The sequence below is a fragment of the Protopterus annectens genome, chromosome 9.part0 (genome assembly GCF_019279795.1).
Source record: "Protopterus annectens isolate FY-2018-M chromosome 9.part0, PAN1.0, whole genome shotgun sequence".
Lineage (NCBI taxonomy): Eukaryota > Metazoa > Chordata > Ceratodontiformes > Protopteridae > Protopterus > Protopterus annectens.
Genome location: NC_056743.1, coordinates 1,550,884,045 through 1,550,905,911, shown reverse-complemented (window position 1 = coordinate 1,550,905,911; position 21,867 = coordinate 1,550,884,045). Strand labels below are relative to the sequence as shown.

Sequence of the window (21,867 nt, the reverse complement as noted above, 5' to 3'; positions counted from 1 at the left end):
CAGAGTGACTGCAAGTGCAGGGGTGAGTAGTAGTACCCAGGCTGACAGTGAGGCACTGCTGTCAGAGGATACCAGGCTTCCTGTGGAAGGGGAGCTGGGAAGGATTACAAAGAGAGAGAGTTGAGACAGGCTCAGCTCTCAACATTACAAGCCTTGATGGAGGTAACCAGAGAGGCAAATGATTCTCAAGGAAAGGGGGGATCTGTATACTAGGACAAAGGGCTACTGCATACAGAGTGGATGCCTGAGGGAGGGCTAGAGGGTGAGAGAATACAGCAGCTGATAGTGCTCAGAACCTACCATCTGGCACTTCTACCCATAGCCCATGACTTTCTCTTTGCAGGTCATATGGACATAAAGTGTACAAAGAAATGTATTATGCAGAACTTTTACTGGCCTGGGATTTCCAGAGATGTAACAAGATACTGCAGGACCTGTGAGCAGTGCCAAAAGGTAGGCAAGGCAGGTGACAAGGTCAAAACACCTTTAATGCCTTTGCCTGTGATTAAGGAGCCATTTCAGAGGGTAGCTATTGATATTGCGGGGCCTCTGAGTACCCCATGCTCCACAGAAAAGAAGTATATCCTAGTGGTAGTAGATTATACTACCAGATACCCTGAAGCGGTGGCTGTGTCCTCCAATGAGGCAGAAAAAGTGCAAATGCTTTGTTAGAGATTTTCAGCAGGATAGGTTTCCCAAAAGAAATACTGACTGACAGAGGTGCCAGTTTCATGTCAGACCTGCTGACTTGTCTGTGAAAAGCACTGTGGGGTGAAGCACTTAAAGACCACCTACCACCCCTTACCATCCCCGGACTAATAATCTGGTGGAGAGGTTAAACTCTACACTAAAGACCATGCTACGGGCATTTGCAGACCAGTTTAAGAGGGAGTGGGACAAATATTTGCCCCATCTGTTGTTTGCATACAGAGAGGCACCCGAGGAATCAACAAGTTTTTTACCCTTTGAGTTGTTGTATGGCCATAGGGTGAGGAGACCTCTAGATTTGATTTGTGAAGAGTGGGAGGGTGAGTGTGAATCCCGCAAGGAGTCTGTTGTGGCATATGTCCTAAACCTCGGGACAAGGCTCAGGGAGCTGATGGGCTTGGCCCAGGAGAACCTGGCAGAAGCCCAACAGCAGAAAAAGGTCGGGTATGACAGGAATTCTCGAGCTAGAGAGTTTGCTGTGGGGTAGCAGGTTATGGTTTTCATTGCTGTCAGACACAGCAAGCTGCAGGCAGCTTGGGAAGGACCCTTCAAAGTGGTAAGAAAGGTCACTGATATTAACTACATGGTACAACTGCTAGGCAGGAAGCAGGGGCACAAATTGTACCATGTTAACACCATGAAACCTTACCTTGATAGGGAGGCCCTGGTGCTAAGAATTTGCAGTAGGAGCAGGAGGAGTCTGAGGGGGATGTAAGGCTAGAGGGAGACAGCTAGCAAAATCCAAAATTACTGTGGTGGAGCCTAGGGTTGCAGGCATATGATATGACAGTGCAACACTGTAATGGGGTCGGCAGTGCAAAGGAAGCTGGCATATAAAGACAGGATATGGGGGTAATGTATTCCTAGATAGGTCATCCCTCTCAAGCAACGTTTGTCAAGGGTCACTTTAAAAACTAGCTTGAGTCTTCAAAGGGGGGTGGCTGTGATGAAAGGAGATATTGTCAGCACAGCTAGCTGGAATTTTGTAAATAATTATATGTCATTTGTGAATATTAGCATGATTTATGTAAGAGGCTTGTGTTACAACTGTAATTAGAACTGTATGTCATGTCTATATAAAACTGGTTTGTACAGACGTGTGTTGAAAAGGTAGTTTATAAAGTGTTTATTCTTAAAATGTAACCACAGTGTGCCCTGCTGGAAGAGAACAGAAATGTACATGCACTATTGTAACTGTTTAAATGTATATACAGTGGATTTAGAAAGTGTGCACACCCCTGTTAAAATGCCAGGTTTTTGTGATATAAAAAAAATGAGACCACAATAAATAATTTCAAAACTTTTCCCACCTTTAATGTGACCTATAACCTGTACAATTCAATTGAAATACAAACAAATCTGTTAGGGGAAAAATATAAAAAATAAAAAATGTTCAATAAGTTGGTTGCATAAGTCTCCACACCCTTAAACTAATACTTTGTTGAAGCACCTTTTGTTTTAACTAAATCATTCAGTCTTCTTGGGTACACACCTGCCATCAATTAGAGACTCTGATTAACCTCAAATAAAGTTCAGCAGTCCTAGTAGGAGTTTCCTGAGATTTACTCAGTTGCCTGATACAGCAAAAGCCATGGTTTGCAGAGAGCTTACAAAGCATCAAATGGATCTCATTATTGAAAGGTGTCAGTCAGAAGAAGGGTACAAAAAAACTTCCACAGCATTGGATATATCATGGAACACAGTGAAGACATTCATCAAAAAGTGGAGAAAATATGGGACAACAGTGATGTTGCAAAGAACTGGACCTCCCTCCAAAATTGATGAAAAGACAAGACAAAAACTGGTCAGGGAGGCTGCCAAGAGACCTTCATCAACACTGAAGGAGCTGCAGGAATTTCTGGCAAGTACTGGTTGTGTACTACATGTGACAACATCTCCCGTATTCTCCACATGTCTGGCCTATGGGGTAGGGTTGCAAGACGGAAGCCTTTTCTTACACAGAAAAACATCCAGGCCTGCTTGAAATTTGCAAAACAATACATCAAGTCTCCCAATGCATGTGGGAAAATGTGTTATGGTCTGATGAGACCAAGGCTGAACTTTTTGGCTACAATTCCAAAAGGTAAGTTTGGCGCAAAAACAACACTTCCCATCACCAAAAGAGCACCATCCCTACGGTGAAGCATGGTGGTGGCAGTATCATGCTTTGGGTTGCTTTCCTTCAGCTGGAACTGGGCCTTTAGTGAAGGTGGAGGGAATTATGAACAGTTCCATATACCAGTCACTTTTGGCCCAAAACCTTCAGGCGTCTGCTAGAAAGCTGAAGATGAAGAGGAATTTCATCTTTCAACATGACAATGTCCCCAAGCGTACATCCAAATCAACAAAAGAATGGCTTCACCAGAAGAAAATGAAAGTTTTGGAATGGCCCAGCCAGAGCCCAGACCTAAATCTAATAGAAAATCTGTAGGGTGACCTAAAGAAGGCTGTGCGCAAGAGATGCCCTCACAATCTGACTGATGTGGAGTGCTTTTGCAAGGAAGAGTGAGCAAATATTGACAAGTCAAGATGTCCCATGCTGATAGACTCCTACCCAAGATGACTGAATGCTGTAATTAAATCAAAAAGTGCTTCAACAAAGTATTAGTTTAACGGTGTACACACTTATGCAACCAGCTTATTGTACATTTTTTATTTTTTATATTTTTTCCCCTAACAGATTTGCTTGTTTTTCAATTGAATTGTAGAGGTTATACGTCACATTAAAGGTGGGAAACGTTTTGAAATTATTTATTGTGGTCTCATTTTTTTATATCACAAAAACCTGGCATTTTGACAGGGGTGTGTGCACTTTTTATATCCACTGTATTTTTAACAGTGGAAACTGGAATACAGGAGGTTAACTTCAGAAACATAACTGAAATTAATTTACTTTATGGCTATGCAATAAAAGATAATATCTTTCACTTTTCACTGCAGCTACAGATACAGAGTCTGTGCTGAGAAACTGTCTGTATTGTCTTCGGAGTGAACTAATTACTTCCTTTGAAAGTATGAAAGACTGCAATTATTCTATGACTTCCAGCATCTGCCAAAGATCTGAGGTCTATGTTTTTTCACAGGTAGATGCTAAATAATGCCAAGCTTTCAGCAGTGGGAGTTTCAAGTGGATTACAGTCAGATGACAAGAAATTATGTCATTCTGTAAGATATCCCAGCAGTAATCTTTGAGATATTAATTTGAAAAGTCTGTTAGAGAGACAGTGCATTCTGTATTCTGTCTTGGACCTGATAACAACAGGAACCATTCACCACACACCTGCCTTTCTCTGAGGAAGTAAGTTACTAGAGAATAGTATAATTCTCTTCGATATAGTCAGGAATATAGTGAAGCTTAGTTTAGGTATTTTTATTTATTTATTTGAGACTATCCTGCAATGTTGTTTTAAATATTTCCTATGATTTTAAACTTTGATGTCACTGTGAATATATACTGAGCATTTTCTTGTTCTTTTATTATTTATTATTAAATATATTTAAACCTTTCATTGTGGTTGCTCTATCTAGAGATATTTAAATTTTGAGAGTACGTGCAGACTTATTTGGTGACACTGTATGTGCCACTCCTAATAGCCTTGCTCTTGGTCAAACTCCCATTTGTATTACTATTACTATTACTATTACACAGTAAGATTGGACATCCTTTGTTAAGGGCCTTAAAGTAGCTGATTAAAAGTTGTCTGGTGGCAGTGATAACTACTTTATAGTCTTGGCAAAAGCAGGCATACCTGTTAAACCTGTTCCAGCCTTTCCCAGGTGTGTGTGTGTGTGTGTGTGTGTGTGTGTGTGTGTGTGTGTGTGTGTGTGTGTGTGTGTGTGTGTGTGTGTGTGTAAATCAAACTCAAAGAGAGTGTGTGTGTCAGCTACTTGGCAGGGAAACAAAGCACTGGTTGAACAGAGAGGGTGCTGGAGGTGTTGGCTTGGCCTCTCAGCTGACTGTGGCCTTTGTATGCTCTTAAGGGAAATTGTACTTAATGCAGAGAGCTGCATCTGCAAATACTGTGTGTATACTTGGCATCCTCCCAGTGTAAGTCCCCCATTGGTGCCAATGTTGAGGGTTGAGGTTTCTTGATTACTGGGCCAACGATGGGTCATCACAGCTTATATAAAACATGCAGATTGAATCCAACAGATCATGATTTGCCATCCCCTATGGGTAATAGATATACATCTATGAGGATGATTCCAGTATAGCTCAGGGAAGGAGCACCTTATAAAACATGCACTTCATAGTAGCAGTACTTCTTTATCCAGAGAGTGATAAGAGGCAGAAGGATAATATGAGAGCACCATTGCAACCTAGGTGCACACCTGCATTTGTGCCCTCACAGCAGACCCAGCATTATAGAGGTGCATCTATAATACTGGGGCTGTTCCTGCAGGTAATGTCCTACACATCAAACTGTCCTTCCCTAGAGGCACAAGTGTGAACAACTAGAGCAGTGCAGGGTTTGTACCATACTACGGCATGCCACATGCATGATATACATGTGTGATTGCAGCAGATATAAAACGATTTCATCGAATATTATACAACTTTTCCGCTGCAATGGGGAAGCTGTAAAAATACTGTGGATAAACTGTGTCATGAACTAAATATATTCAGCCATTCAGTGACATAGTGTGTATGCATATGGATACAATGCTGCACAGCAGCTTCTGTTATGAAACTCCTAGAGGCTGGCTACAGCACCATTGTCTCAGATATCTGCTGTATCAGTAGTGTCACACTCACAGCTAACAACATCATTACCATGTGCATCTAGGAGGCCACTGTCTCTCAGGACACCATCACCCAAAGTATCTAGGCTTGTTGCAATGAATGATCTTACATGTGGTGGCATGAGAGAAGGGATGTGCACATACTGGTGCCCCAAGCAGGCATGCATGTGCGAGGGTAATTACATCTCTGCCACATCCTAGTATCTTTGTTGAAGGCTGAGGAAAAACAGCAGACTGTGGTAGATGTTTGAGGAAAAAGAGAAGTCCTGACCTTTGTTAGCCTGAGTGTGCTACTGATACCTAATCTGTGTGCTTTTTAGGTTAATAGGTAAGTACCAGGCAACCAGTCTGCAAACCATTACAAGCCTAGCCAATAAACCATGTTTAGAAATTCCTTCTAGCCCCAAGTAGTGTAATACAAGATAGACATGGAGAATTTAAGGCGCCCATCCAATTATCATAGTTTACCTTGAAGGTGAGCAGAGTGCTATTCAGCTTGACATGTGCTGGAAGTTTGTTACAGAGGTGAGGAATACATTCGGATATTAATCTATAAAGCCAATGTGTCTTATTTATTTGTTGATGAAGGCTTAGTTCCTTTAACCAGGTATTTGAAGAACCACCTGTTCTGCAAAGAAACAGGAGGCCAAAGAGGTTTGGATTTTTCATGGTTCAAAAGGCTAGACACAGATCTCTGGAGATGAGTGAATTACAAAGACAGGGATGCCAGTCTGTCCTTTGTTGTTTAAGCTTGAAATTGCTGAGGTATTGTCAAGTTGAATATTATGTTTAGAAATATATTTTCTAGAAAGGGCATTTCTTTCAATAATAGGTTTGATGAGATATGATTAAACGTGAATTAAGACTTATTTGGATCTAGAGGAGAAACCTTTGAAAATTAGATGAGACAGATAAAAGTTTTTTGAACTACTGTGGAGACATGATCAAATTATAAGGAATTATTAACAAGTGTGGCACAGTGGTGCAGCGGCTTGCATTGTCGCCTCACAGAATTAGGTTCTCCGGTTTGATTCTCACCTGGGTGCCTTCGTTGCGGAGTCTGCATGTCCTCCCTGCATTTTTGTGGGTTTCCTCTGGGTGCTTCAGTTTCCTCCCACATTACAAAGACATTCTTCTGGAGTATTTCTCCCCAGGCCTCCTCTGAAAAGTGTCTTGCTCCAAGTTGGATTTTCCCTGTAAACAAATTTAAAATAAAATATAGTATTGGAATTTTTTTTATCAAAATAAACTATTATTACATTTTTTTCACATCTAATATGAGACCATTGTACTTAAACCAATTGGTCACACCCATGTTGGAGCAAAACTGAGCTCTGGAAGATTAAATAATAACACCCAATTTACAGCTATCTGCAGACTTGTGTAACTATAGGCTAGGAGTGCTGGCCTGAAGATCTGAGGATGCCTAATAGGAGAGACCCACACAATGAGCCTTGTGTTACACCACTAGTGACTTTATGCTTTCAGAAGTGGCACCTGTGGCTCTAATCACATGGGTTCTATCAGATGCACTGTAAGCTATCCTCCACCACACAGCACAAGAATTTATGTTCAGATTTACAAATAGTGCATAACCACTATCCACTGCTTCAATGACTTTTTCAAATAAACTAATGAGATTAATGAAGCAGGACTTACCTTTGAAAAAACTGAATTGATCAGGATCTCAGGTAAGAGGTTTTTGATGATGAGATTAATGAGGGCTGAGATAATATGTTCCATAGCTTTACATATGAGGCTAATGAGACTAATAGGGCTATAGTTAACATGGTCCATAGTAGCAAGACTCATGTTATGGCATTGCAATTGTTGCTTTTCAGGTTTCAAGTATGTAATTAGTGCAGAGACTTAGGTTAAAGCAGTTAAGTAAGGGTTCAGATTGGCCATATTTGGTAATGATAATCAGGCAACCTGGTATGTTAAGGGACTCTTAGGTTTTGAGAGCGATGGGATGACCTTTTCCATAGTAATTAAAGATTATGACTGGGACTTTGCAATCTGTGGAATAGCTATAGCTGCGGGTGGAATAAAATTTGCACTAATATGTGAGCTAATACAGTGGCTATTTGCTTTGGGTCAGACTGGGTAGTATTATTGTAAATTAGCTTCAAACATTTTTTGGTGTTATTGCTTAACATCCTGACATAGTCAAAGATTTTTAGTTATTTTTTGTTTTTAGTGGTTACTTTAAGCTCATATTCAGTTTTGAGCTTCCCATGGTTTCTTAAGGTCTTTACTAGAGTGCTCTTAAGGTATGTAGAATGAGACTTCTTATAAGCATTCAGTAATATGCTCTTCATATTGATCACTGCTATAGTAGCCATAGCTATATGGGGTTATATCCTGCCAAGGATATAACAACTGGCCAGCTTCCAAAGCTTTAGGGCTCCTTCCATGCACCCAAACTGTCAAGCAGTTTGAGTTGAGCTGACTAAAAGATAAGTCTGGGTGAGAAGCCCTTCAGAGCTTTACTGCCGCTAACGAGTACGTTCCTCTGAGGCTTTTGAGGATCGACGGTTGGCTTGTGCTTTCCTTAGCGGGGCAGAAAAGTTCCCTTTGAAGAAAAAACTTCCATTTTCTTACTTTTTACTGATGTTTTACTACTTTATTTTAAAGCTAGAAGTATTGTATTTTAATGGATTGTCTCAAGTCAGTAATGTAGTTATAAATGGAGCACTCATTTTTGTCAGTTTAAAAGTAATGTTACCTAATTAATAAAATTTTTTCTGTGTAGAAATTGTGTTGATTTTAATCTGCTGCTAAGCACTTGGTTATTTCCAATCTGTCTTTTTCTAATAAGGATGAGAAAATTATTGCTAGATATGGGAAAAGTTTATACTTCTACAAGTTTGAATTTCAGAATTTTAAATTGTCAGGCTCATATGTTAAAGCTTATTCTGACATATTATGAAAGTATGAGGAATTTTTTATTTACAGTTTCTTCTTGTGAAGAAAAATCTGCTTTAAACAACTTGATTTCTTCTATTGCACAGGTCACTACTATTTGCTTGCACTGTGTATATGACTGTGTTGATACTTCTTCCGGGGATATGGCCACTTAAGAAGGTTTGCTTGGCTGTATTCTCAGAACCTCCCAGATGATGTAAAAAATGAGATTTTAAATTCCCCTTGGATAATGATTTAATGTTTGGCCCCTCTGATGAAGAGGTGATCAAAAAGTGTAATGAAAGGGACAAGATGATCAAGGGCATCTTTAACATTTTTCATCCCTCTTTTTCCAAAATTGTCCAAGGGATTTTCTTTCTCCTCATCCAGTTTCAGCAAAAAACAAAATAAGCAGTCTCAACAGACATTTCTGAAGATTTGAGGTTCCAAAAAGAAGTCTGAAACCTCCAAAACCAAGGATTCTCCAACAATTCTGGATGACTGTAATGGCCAGTGATTTCTTCAAGTCTCTGCCGAGAATTTTTAGAGAAACCTCGCAAGAGGCATCTCAAAGAACTCCTGATAATTTTTTGGTATATGCTTCAGAAGAGACATTACTGGGTCAAAAACAAATACAGGAATTAAATGTGGCTAATGCCCAAGGACAGAACGAGGTGTCACTATCTTCCCTCAATGTATGGAGTGAAAGTAGGAGTCAGCATGTCAGCAATCCTTTTGCCGCTGTAGGAAAGATAGAGAGCTAATGGCTTTCTCTGAACTGCAACAGTTTCTTGATAGAGTGGAGGAGCTGTTATACAAGGAGACATCGGTCTTCTTTAACTCCCTGAGTCTGCAGAGATATATTGAACTCCACATTACGCCCCAGGGTCTTCAAACTGTAAAAAGTCCATCTTCTCTGTTTAACCTAGAGGATGAGAAAGACAACAATTTTCATACCTGGTTAGTTGCTGCTGCCGAAAAGTGCAGTTTAGAGTGGGTAAACATCTTAAAAGATAGAGATGACGTGAAGAGGCGAAGGCTGATCATGGAAACAAAAGAGATGTGCTAGAAAATAGTGGAAAAATCAAATAATGCAAACTTGGAAAACTTTCTAGCTGGAGTTAGTGACAAGTTGACTGGGTATGAGAAGGAACTCATTGAGAGAAAAAAAGGACAAATTGCACAGAGACATTAGAGATTACGAACGCAATCAGGCATTCGTAATCTCAACCAATCAGCATAGACATCGTCAGCGGTTGAGGTTTCAACAGGATGGAGGAAGAAGAAATGCCAGCGGTTATGTCTCCTCGGTGGGGAGTGATTCCTCGTTTATCAGGGATAGTGAGGAGGAAAATCATTTTCCATGGTTACTGGAGGCGGCAAATCCGGGTTATCTAACAAAAACTTTTCGTGAGCCAGGGAGGTACAACAAGAAAAGGTCCAGAAATTATGATCATGGACATGACAGTCATGGGGAATACCATCACAATTCTCGGACAATTAAAAGAGGCAAGTGGCACTAGTATAATTGCAAATAATCAAGAGAGTTATGTGGTTAATTTATCAAATTGTGTATTGTCTGCAACAGACTTAGCAGTACTAAATAAGGGTTTAAAATTTATACCCACGTCTTTGCCAAGGGTTCATGAATTAAAATGTGAAATATTTAAATTTGTTAGAAAATTTAATTTGAGAGTATTGTTTGCCCAAAATGGTAACTTATGTGATAAAGACAGTATTGAAAGTGAATCTGATCTAAGTGAGGAAAGTTTTCAATCATGTTTTGGATTTTGAAATGGACGCATATTGTAAATTGTATACAGAAAGTGTTATGTATAAAAGTGATTTTATGCCTGTTTGCAGGGATGACAGCATTCAGCAGTTCTCAAATGCATTATAATTCTCTGTTGAAAAAGAATGTGGTCAGGTAAAAAAAATGTAAACAGAATTTCAAATACAGTTTGAGTAAAGTAGAATGGTTAAGTCTGCAAAAAGTGAGTCAAAATAGAGAACTTATTTTTAAGCCATCTGATAAGAGGGACAAATTGGTGGTAATGAATTATATGCAGTATTTAAATATGTGTTATACTCATTTGAGTAATAAAGATGTATATGTATTAGTAGGGATGGACAGTTACTTAGAAGCAGTGGCCATGTATAAAGAGTTATTGATGAAAGGATTAAGGTTGAAGTATTTCACTTATTAAGATGTGTATAAGAGATTTGCAGTTAAGGGGAACACCGTGCCTTACTTCTTTTGCTTCCCAAAAATACATAAAAGTATGGTGGCTCCATCAGGACACTCCATAGTATCAGCATGTGGATACTTCACACATAATTTAGCCCTGTTTCGTCATACGTATTTGAGGGCAGAGGTGGAGAAACTATCTTCATATATTAAAGATTTGTTTGATTTTTTAGATAAAATAAAGAAGGTGAAATGGAAGGAGGATATGTTTTTCCTAGTCATGGACGTAGTAAGTCTGTATACCAGTATAGAGCACACCCATGGCTTGGAAGCACTGCTCTTCTTTCTAAAATATACCCCCAACACTCATTATGTTTTAGAATTGGTTAGTTTGTGTTTGAGTTATAACATTTATGAATTCAGTGGAGAGCTGTTTAAGCAATTAAAGGGAACTGCCATGGGAGCTGGTTTTGTCCCTATGAATGCCAACTTCTTTATGGGGATGTTCGAAAATAAATATATCTGTAATAAATTAAAAAAATATATGTTTTAAAATATTATACATACATTGTTGATTTGATTTTTTTATGTGAAGGGGGGGGGGGTGAGATGAAGTGGAGACTTTTATCCAAGAAATAGAAACCAACCATTATAATAGCAAGTTTGATGGAATTCAAAGAGGAACGAAAGTCCAGTTCTTAGATATAACATTAATGGTACTATGAATAATAAAATTCAAATGGGTATACATAGAAAGTTTGAGGAAAGCAGTCATATTTTACATGGTGACAGCTGTCACCCCCATCCCACACTATCAGATTCATTCCCTATGGAAAATTTTTAAGAATCAAGAAATTGTGCAGTGAAAGGAAGGATAGTGACAGAGAAATAAGTAAGGCAGTAAAAATGTTTTTAGATAGGGGTTATAATGTAAAGCTTGTGGAAGAGAGTAAAGAAAAAGTAAAAACAGGCAAAAAGGTTAGGAAGAATCCATATAGGTTGGTAAAAAATCATGAAACACAAAAATTAATTTTTGTAACTAAATATACAGTCTTTTCTGAGAAACTTATTCAACGGGTAAAATACCACTGGAGCATTTTGGAAAAAAGTAAATGTCTTAAAATAAAAGAAAATAGGTTCCCTATGTTTTCATATACAAGAGGAAGGAGTATAAAGATTTTATAGTCCATGGAAGGTTCCAGCTTCCTTCAATGAATACAGTTTTAGAGGTATCAATGCAAGGCACCTTCCCTTGTGGAAGTTGCAGTTGCTGTGTCAGAATGTTATACAAGGTTTTGACAAAACCAATGGAGAAAAAAATTGTTAATGTGTGTCTATATTCCTGTGGCAGTACAGGAATAGTGTATGGTCTTAGATGTCCCTGTAGTAAAGCGTATATAGGGGAGAGTAAAAGAGCTTTTGGGGACAAACTATGAACCTATAGAAAAATATGAACCTATAAAAAACTCCAGCTATACTCTGTGGCATATCGTCTACTCAGAGGTGATCTATGCGTAACATACAAGGCCATGTCAAACCCTGAGCTGTTGGACATGCTCCACTTAAAGAAATCCCAATCCCTCAGAGCCACACTCTCCAGGTATCTAAACCTTGTCATCACAATGAACAAAACATGCTGGAGGGATAGGTTCCTGACCCAGAGACTCCCCATACTCTGGAATAGACTGCCCATACATGTCAAGCAGAGCACCTCATTGGCCCTCTTCAAAAGGAACCTTGATGATTGGATGGGAGATAGGAAATTCACCCCGAGGATCATGTCAGTCGCCCAGGGTCCAGAGAAGTAAATATTGTGGGAAGAAATATCCAGGGAATTGTTATGGCTAGGTATGCATAGGCCCTAAGGCCGATAGCCTAGTACCAACCTATAAGCCTATGAAATAGGGAAGAAAGCCCAGGGGCATTACATTTTAAGGAGTTTCATAGTGGTGAAACAACAGGCTTAGAAGCTATAATTCTAGGGCAAGTTAAACCATTTTATGGTTTAGATATAAAGAGAAAATTATGGAGATTGGAATCTGTTATGATTTTAAAGTTCTTTTAGTCCCAATAAGGTTAAATAGGAAATGTCATTGGAAATGTTTTCTTTAATAAAAGGCGGGACTAATTGTATTTAATTGAATAATTATTTGCAAAATTTGTTATATAAGATGAGACATGGTGAGCAAAAGTATACTCTGTAAAGGCTGTAAAGCCGAGGCACTAGAGAGGATTATTATTTATGTGCTGCTATAAGTGTGTATTTTTTTAGTTTTGATGTTATACTGTTTGCGTTTTAACAAGTGTGGTGGAGGACATTATATGGTGTATTTCATCATTTTTTAATTCCATTGGAGTACAGACTGTGTTTGCCTGGACGTGTTTTGCAATAAATACAAAAAAAGGTAATCACTGGCTTTTGGCTTTTCATTTGTGGTTATACATCTGCGTCTTTTAATGAACTGGTGGTTAAGCGAGCAATTCTGGATGACTGTTCAAGAGAACTTGCAATCCCCTCCCACCCTGGCCCTTTTTCTCCTCCAGCAAGTCAAAATCTCCATTTCTGTCTTTGGCAACAGATTGTTTCAGACAAATGGGTTATGAAAATCATTCATCTGGGTTACAGATAACAGTGGGAGGAAATTCCTCCTTTTCTGGGGTCATTCCTCATCTTGCAGATCAGAGTGTTTTGTTTCCATCTGTAAATCATATGATATGCCAAAGTGTGAACTGAACCAGTTCCTCCCTCCCATGTGGAGAAGGATTTTTTTCAAGGATATTCCTAGTTCCAAAGAAAGAAAATGCTTGGAGACCAGTTTTGGGTCTTTCTTTCCTAAACCTGTTTGTGACAGTGCCCAAATTCAGAATGATGTCACTTCATAATCTGTTGCCTCTTCTTCCTCTTTCAAGTTTTCTGGTTACAGTGGACTTAAAAGATGCTTATCATCACATTCCTATTCATCCAGACTTCAGGTGTTTCTTAAGGTTTTGTTTATCTGGATCACATTATCAGTTCTCTTCCTTACCCTTTGGATTATCCACTGCACTAACAGTGTTCACAAAGAGTTTTAACTCATTGCAGGCTACAGGGTATCCACAATTTCTGTATTAAGATGACTTGCTTATCTTTACAGAGTCTTTTTCAAAATGTCAGAAATCTCTGTCTTAGGTGAGAGATCGCTTGTGCAAGCTTGGATTCCAAGAAAACATTCAAAAGTCTTTCTTAACTCCTTCACACAGGACTGTGTTCCTGGGGTGTCAACTAGACATCTCAATTCAAAGAACTTTTCTTTCAGAGAAAATAATAGATCTTTATTTAGATCTATGTGTAAGGTTTCCCACTCAGACTTCAGTCACTGAGTAGGGAATACCTTACGATTTTGGGTTTCATGGCATCTGTGATACTCATTATACCCCTAGCAAGACTCCACATGAGAAAGATACAGTGGTATCTGAAATCTCTTTGGCCCCATCATCAACGTCCTTTATCTTTTCAGATCCCAGTACTGGGGTTTGTCAAAAGATAAATCACTTGGCGAGACAGCAGATATCATTAAACTAAGGTCACCCCTTCTTCTTTCCTGCTCCAAAGCAGTCAGTCACCACACATTCAGACTTTGCTTGGGGAGCAGTTTCAGGATAGATTAAAAGTGCAGGGGGTGTGGGACACCAAGAACAGATGCAAGCACATAAATATCAAGGAAATGCTTGCCCTGATCAAGGCACTTAACTCTCTGAATCATCTGTGGTCCCTGTGACCTCTTCAAGTGGTTACAGGTAATAACACAGTGATGTGATACATCAGCAAGCAGGGGGGAACAGGTCATACCCCCTTTGCAGACTAGACTTGTTAACTTTGGATATAGAGTCACATCACAAGCTCACTCTACAGGCATTCTACATTCCATCAGAGGAAAAACTGTGGCAGACAAGCTGAGCAGGACCAGGGCAGCCTCTCACAAATGGAAACTAGATCCGGTGGTCTTCCAAGATTTGATCCATCTGTGGGGGGTTCCTCAAGTAGACCTCTTTGCCTCCTGCCTGAACAAACAACTGGCAAAATTCTGATCCAGTAATGCATGCAAGAAGGCCTGGAAGACTGATGCCTTTTCTTGTCTTTGGACAGGAAAGTTCCTGTATGCCTTTCCACCCTTTCCACTAATATTGAGGATACTTCTGAAGATTCAGAAGGAATACCCCAAGATCATTGTGGTGACTCCATTCTGAAAAAGGCAACTGTGGTTCTCCCTTCTTTTGGAAATGGCCAGGGGCAATTACCACAAGCTTTATCACAGAATGGATCTACTCACACAAGGACAGGGGTGTCTGATACTGCCTAGATGATAGGGTCTTAATTCTTTTTAGGCTACTGTTTTCTGATGACTTGCAGAAGGTACTAATGGAGGCAAGAAAGCCTGCTACTAGAAAATCATATATTAGCAAATGAAAAAGGTTTTCTAGTTAGTGTCATAAGTAGCACTTATTCATAGGCTCATAGGAGATTACTAGGCTGTCGATCCAGAGGTCATTTTAAACCTAGCCATTTCAACCCAATGTAATACCATAGAGGTACTGATCAATACCCAAGATTGCATTTAGTGATGACTGCCCATGTCCAGGAGTGTTGTGGGCACTATCCCTGGTAAGAATTTATGGTGCCCCATCCACTCATCCAGGTTCTTCTTGGTTCTTCTTGAACAGTGTCATAGAGGTGCTGTTTCACATGAATTGGTAGCCTGTTCCAGAGACATGACAGTCACTGGGAGATAAATCTGTCCCTCCAGCATGTCTTATTTAAGTCACAGGCCATATTTAAGTGCCTGGAAAGGGTAGCCCTGGACTCATGATGTACAGATATGCAATAAGTTCATTAGGATTAGGTCTTGGATTGCTCTGTAGGCCGGGCATAAGTCTCCCCTAGGAAGCCTATATGATACAGAGTATAGTGACAGGGATTTTAGTCTGTCCATGTACGGCATATAGTGGAGGTCCTAGATCTTCTTTGTTAGAAACCTTCTTGAACAGTGTCATAGAGGTGCTCTGTTTCACATGAAATGGTAGCCTGTTCCAAAGACATGACAGTCACTGGGAGATAAATCTGTGCTCTGTTTCACATGAATTGGTAGCCTGTTCCAAAGACATGGCAGTCACTGGGAGATAAATCTGTCCCTCCAGCATGTCTTATTTAAGTCGCAGGCCATATTTACGTGCCTGGAAAGGGTAGCCCTGGACTCGTGATGTACAGATATGCAATAAGTTCATTAGGTTTAGGTCTTGGGTTGCTCTGTAGGCCAGGCATAAGTCTCCCCTAGGAAGCCTATATGATACAGAGTATAGTGACAGGGATTTTAGTCTGTCCATGTAAGGCATATAGTGGAGGTCCTAGATCTTCTTTGCTAGAAACCTCTGACATCTCTGTAATTACTGTAGATGGTTAGTACGGTACATATCAAATGGGATGTTATACTCAATTATGGGCCGAATAAGTGTCAAGTATAGGGGGATTATAACTTCTTTTGCTCTCGTGGTGATGCCTTTATTAATGAAGTGAGCTACATGGAAAGCTTTCCTTCCAGTTGTACACATGTGGTAGTAGAAGTTAAGGTCACAGTCAACCTGTGATCCCAGGTCCTTTACCAACTCATGGGTACTTAGGGTACTGTTATTGATTTGATAGTGTGAAGGGACATTGTGCTGAAGGGAACGATGATGCATTTCTTTACATACAGTTTGAGACCATGACTACTGCACTAGTCATTGGTCTGTGTGAGACCATGCTGAAGTGTACTGACATCATTTGGGGATTCAGTGAGTGCACCTAGTTTGCAGTCTTCTGCAAACTTGGTCAGCCACAACCCCTTAGTTTTGACATGAACTTCTGAGACGTATATGCCAAACAGTAGGGGGGGCCAGCAGTGACCCCTGTGGCACCCCGCTGATAACAGGTCTGCTGGTTGATATGGAGTCACCCATATTGATAGGGTGTGTTCAGTTTGTGAGCCAGTTGGCAACCCAGCATACAATGAAAGGGTTTACAGTCAGTTTCCTAAGTTTATTGGTAATGCCTGAATGTGGTATTGTGTTGAAAGCCTTTGTCAAGTTGAGGTATGCTCCATGCACAGATTTGCCCTCATCAGTGGCCTTGGTCACACTTTCAGGGCTAGTTGTTTTCTGGTTTTGCAATATTTGCATGAGTTACTATCCTATGGTCTTTCTTATTCCTCTAGCAAGGTTCCTTTATCAGCCATTTCAGCATGTCTCCCCATAGATCCTCCTCTTACAAGAACTAATCCTTCTTTTATGCCTAAAGTGATGTCTGAGTTTACTTTAAGTTAAACTATCCATCTCTCCATTTTTCTTCCTGAACCTAGAAATAAGGGAGAAAGGATACTCCATACCTCGGATGTCCACAAACATCTTTGGTACATTCTTAACAGAACTTAATCTTTCAAAGACATACTCGGAGGCTCTGACCAAAAATCTACCAAAACAGCAGAGGCCTCCAAAGCAGACACCCAAACAACTACCACCTCAGGACCCAACACATGCATCACATAGACCGCACAGTCAGAGTGTCAAACAGTCACAGCCCTTAAGGCCAAACACAATGCCAGACACACTCGTCATTGGTGACTCCATAGTCAGGCACACTGACGTCCCGCTCACCAGACTGAGTAAGGAGAAGGTCACAGTAAGCTGCCTGTCGGGCGCTAGAATCTGCCACATAACGCAAGCACTCAGGTCTCTCAACAGCAAGTACAAGTACGACTCAGTCATTGTCCATGCTGGTGTCAATGACCTGAGGCGCACCTCCTTGGACTACATGAAAAGAGACATTGAGGAGCTCTCTGATTATGTAGCCCAGGCAGGTATGCCCTGACCTTGAGCAGTATCCTACCTTCACCTAGAATGATGCCACAATACAGTGATAAGATGATCAGCTTTAATAATTGGCTTAAATTTTGGTGTCATTCAAAGGGGATCCAATGTCTGTCTGCCTGGGATGACATGCTGGACAAGCCACGCTGCTTCACAAGGGACGGCTTGCACCTGTCACCCTGGGCTTCCGGATATTGGCAAAGGCTCTTGCCACCCCATAGTGCCTTTTTAGGCAAAGCTCAAATTCTAAACCTACCACCCTAGAACACAAAAAGGAAAAAACTAAGGGTAATGCTGCTCAATGCCAGAAGTCTCAATCTCAAGATGCACGCACTCGAGGCCCTTCTCAATATGGAGAACATCGATGTCTGTGCTGTGACAGAAACCTGGTTCAAGGCTCCTGAGAGCACCCCAGCACTATCAGGTTTCACCTCATATCATGCGTTCCGGCCCCAAAATCCAGACAACACCAAGAAAGGAGGGGGGGGGTGTCCATATTCATAAAGGGCACACACACCTCAAGGTTGGTGGCAACGCACGATGCATCGGAGACCATCCAGGTGCAATTAACCATAGGCAAGACTGCTCTGCAATTTGTAGCATGTTACAGGCCACCCTCTCAAACTCAGGAACCTCACATGGCCTTCCTGAAAACACTGGAGGGGATAAATGTATCTCCAAATACCATCATACTAGGTGATTTCAACTACCCTAATATAGACTGGGAACACTATTCAAGCCCAAACACTCTAGCCCAAAGGTTCCTGGAGTTCGTAAACTCAAATGCCATGGAACAACTAGTCACCATCCCCACAAGAGGAGAAAACATACTTGATCTCATCATCACGAACATGGGATCACAATGTTCAACACCGAAGTATACCCCTCACTGGTGAGATCAGATCATAAACTAATCTCGCTGGAGGTCCTCATCCGCCCCACCTGAAATAAAAAGACCACAGTGAAAAACTTCTCAAAAGCCGACTTCACACTTCTAAAAACTAGTGTGGTCTCCTTTAAGGCCCCTGAGCCAGTGGTAAACATTACTCAAACCGCTGAATCACTTACAGATGCCTTCTACCAGCACCTACAGGACTGCATGGATCAGGCAATCCCAAACAAAACTAAGACTCTTTGTACCAAAGGCAACCGTCCAGTCTGGTGGACCCCAGCCATAAACAAGCTCTACAACAAAAGGAGGAAGCTACTACAAGATAGAGCAAAATCCTTGAAAGGTAAGACACCTTTGATCATTATAAGTAAAAAACTAAGAGCTCTCATAAAATCATCCAAGGCAAATTTTGAGAGAAAAATCGCCAAGGACTCAAAAGACAATCATAAGGCCTTCTTTAGCTATGTTAGAAACCTAGGAGGAAACTCCCAGATATGCTCAGAATTAGTTCAAAATGATGTGAAGATTACTGAACCTACACACATTGCCAACATACTGGCTGACAGGTTCAGTGCAAACTTCTCCCCTCCCCAAAAGGAGAGATATCTATACCAGAGGATTGTAGCCCCCAAACATCTCCAACGCCCAGGTGAGAACTGCTCTCTCCAAGGCAAAAAACACAGCATCCATGGGACCGGATGGTGTCCCCGGCTGTGTACTCCACGAACTCAATGAGGAATTAAACCCACAGTTAGGACAGCTGTTTAATCTTAGCCTCACCTCAGGATACGTACCCAAGGAGTGGCGCACGGCGACTGTGGTCCCACTTCATAAGGGTGGTGCCTCCACCGACCCTGGAAATTACCGTCCCATTAGCTTGACAAGCCTTATCTGCAAAGCCATGGAGAGGACCATAATGGAACTCATAAATAAAGACATAGGGAACTTGCAAACTTTGGATCCATCCCAGTTTGGCTTTGTCAAAGGCAGATCATGCCTCTTAAACTTGGTTGACTTTTTTGAAACAGTCACCAAGGCCATTGATGAGGGCAAGGCAGTCCATACAGCCTACCTCGACCTGGCAAAGGCCTTCAACACAATACCCCACTCAGGTATCATCGAAAAACTCATCAGCTTGAATGTAAACCCATACATCACAAGATGGGTTGCAAACTGGCTAAGTGACAGAACCCACAGGGTCAGAGTTGCTGGCGCCATGTCAGACTCAAAGCCTGTCACAAGTGGTGTCCCACAGGGCTCAGTCCTGGGACCACTCTTGTTCGGCATCTACTTTTCTGAAGTACAAGCAAACACAGGAGGGTTATGGCTGACAAAGTTTGCAGATGACTGCAAACTGGGCACCATAGTCGAAAACACATCTGACACAGATATCCTTCAGAAGGGCCTCACAGAAACAGATAACTGGTGCCAGAGCCATGGCCTAAAGTTAAACACCAAGAAATGCATAGTCATACCCTTCGAGAAAAACAAGGTTACCCCTAGCTACCATATAGGTGGCAATCCACTGAGCACAGAAGAAGTCATCAGGGATCTGGGGACCCAGGTTGACAGTAACCTTTCGTTTGACACTCATGTTGCCAAAGTAGTTAGGAAAACCTTCTACATTGCCCACCTGATCATGAAGGGATTCACATCTAGATCTAGGGAGGTCATCGTCCCCCTGTACTCATCACTCATTAGACCTATGATTGAGTACAATGCCCCATTCGGAATGTATCTGACCCGTCACCTGCAGCATCTGGAAAGGCCCCAAAAGTTCCTCACCAAAAGGATAAAGGGTCTCAAAAATATGTCTTATGCTGCCAGACTGAAAGAACTCCAGCTCTATTCAGTCGCATACCGCTTGCTCAGAGGTGACCTGTGCCTGACATATAAGGCCATGTCAAACCCAGATTTGATGAATATGCTTCACCTCAAAAAATCTAGATCCCTCAGAACCACAAGGCGGAGACTTAAACCTTGACACGGTTATTAATAGAACGTGCTGGAGGGACAGATTCATCACCCAGAGACTCCCTATGCTGTGGAACAAAATCCCGGTACATGTGAGGCAGAGCACCTCGCTGGCCTTGTTCAAGAGGAATCTTGACCAATGGATGGGAGATCGCAGATATACCCCAGGGATTACTTCAGTGTCACTGCTTGACAGAGGCACAGCAAAATAATAGGCATAGTTTTCTTCAAACTAAAGGGGTGGCGAAAGCCACATAACTATGGGCTAGGCTTATAAATGCCCTTGGGCAGATAGCCTAGTATGAACCTATGAACCTATATCCTCGGATCACTTGTTCATTTCTTGTGAATGTAAAAAAAAAAAGGACAACCTGTGTCAAAACAGACTATTTACAAATGATTGTCTAATGCTATTACCTTTTGTTATAATCACCATGACAAATCTTTTCCCAGTCAGGGTCAAGGCTCACCCTACAATGACCTTGGCTTCTTCTATGGCTTTTTGGAAATGGTTGGATTCTAGAAGTATTCTAGAAGCTACTACTTGGTTGTCTGTACATACTTTTACAAAGCGCTATAAGCTGGATTCCTTCTCTAGGTTTAGATTATGCTTTGCTAGGACCATTCTTCAGGAACTTTTGGACCCCTCTCCTTCCACCTCCCAGATAGAGTTAGCTATGGTATTCCACCCATATATTGAAGGCTATTGCAGCAATGATCAATATGAAGAACATAGTACAGTTTTGTAAGCTGGACTTACCTTAACAGTAGATATGGAGGTGATATGTGAACCTGTTAGGTTGGAGAGAGATATTTCCAGGGCAATTAAGCTATTGGAGAAGTTGCAACAAAGTAGAGAAATGCCTACACAGAAGCTACAAACTATACAAAGAGTCATTCAGAGTGAATTTTGCTGTGCTATACAAGAGGTGTATAAGCATGTATATGAAACTGTGGACCTCAACAGCAGCCCAGAAGTGAGAGTCAATGCTACTGCCAAGGCAATAGTAGCAGCATTTGCTTCCAGTGAAGGGCATTCACATCCTGGGTTTGTTGAACTCCCTGAAATGGAAGAGGGTCTTGGATTTAACAGAATAGGTGGAAAAGAGCAGAACTATTTACATCTCTCACATTATTCCAGGAGGCATTGCAGACAGGCACAAAGGGTTAAAACGAAGAGACTATAAATGGATTGAGTGCCAAAGAGGATCATCATGAAAAAGCAGTGGAGTTGCTTAAAGCTTCTCAAGGAAGGGTCAAACTCATTGTATGATGCATTCCAAAAGTCCTGGAGGAAATGGAATCACAGTTTGAGAAAATGAAGTCTGCAAAACACCGACAGCCAACCAGCTTTTCATAGTCTTGCCTCCCCCAAAGTATCATAATTTTTTTCCTTTTTATAAATAGACGCAGTGTTGTATAAAAGGTTTTTTTGGATCTTTCGTAACTCAAGCATATCAGTTTATGTGATTTATGCAGATTGCACTTTTCCCAGTACTTTATTTCAAGTCTTGTATAGTAGATGGTGTTAACATTGTGTTTAGAGATAAAATAAGTACATAAAGCTTTTTTATGT

General features: G+C 40.9%; 1 pseudogene; it reads left to right on the top strand.

Moving 5' to 3' along the window:
* Positions 1-21,061: 21,061 nt before the first annotated feature.
* On the top strand, positions 21,062-21,651 carry LOC122812173 (annotated as a pseudogene).
* The last annotated feature ends 216 nt before the right edge of the window (positions 21,652-21,867 follow it).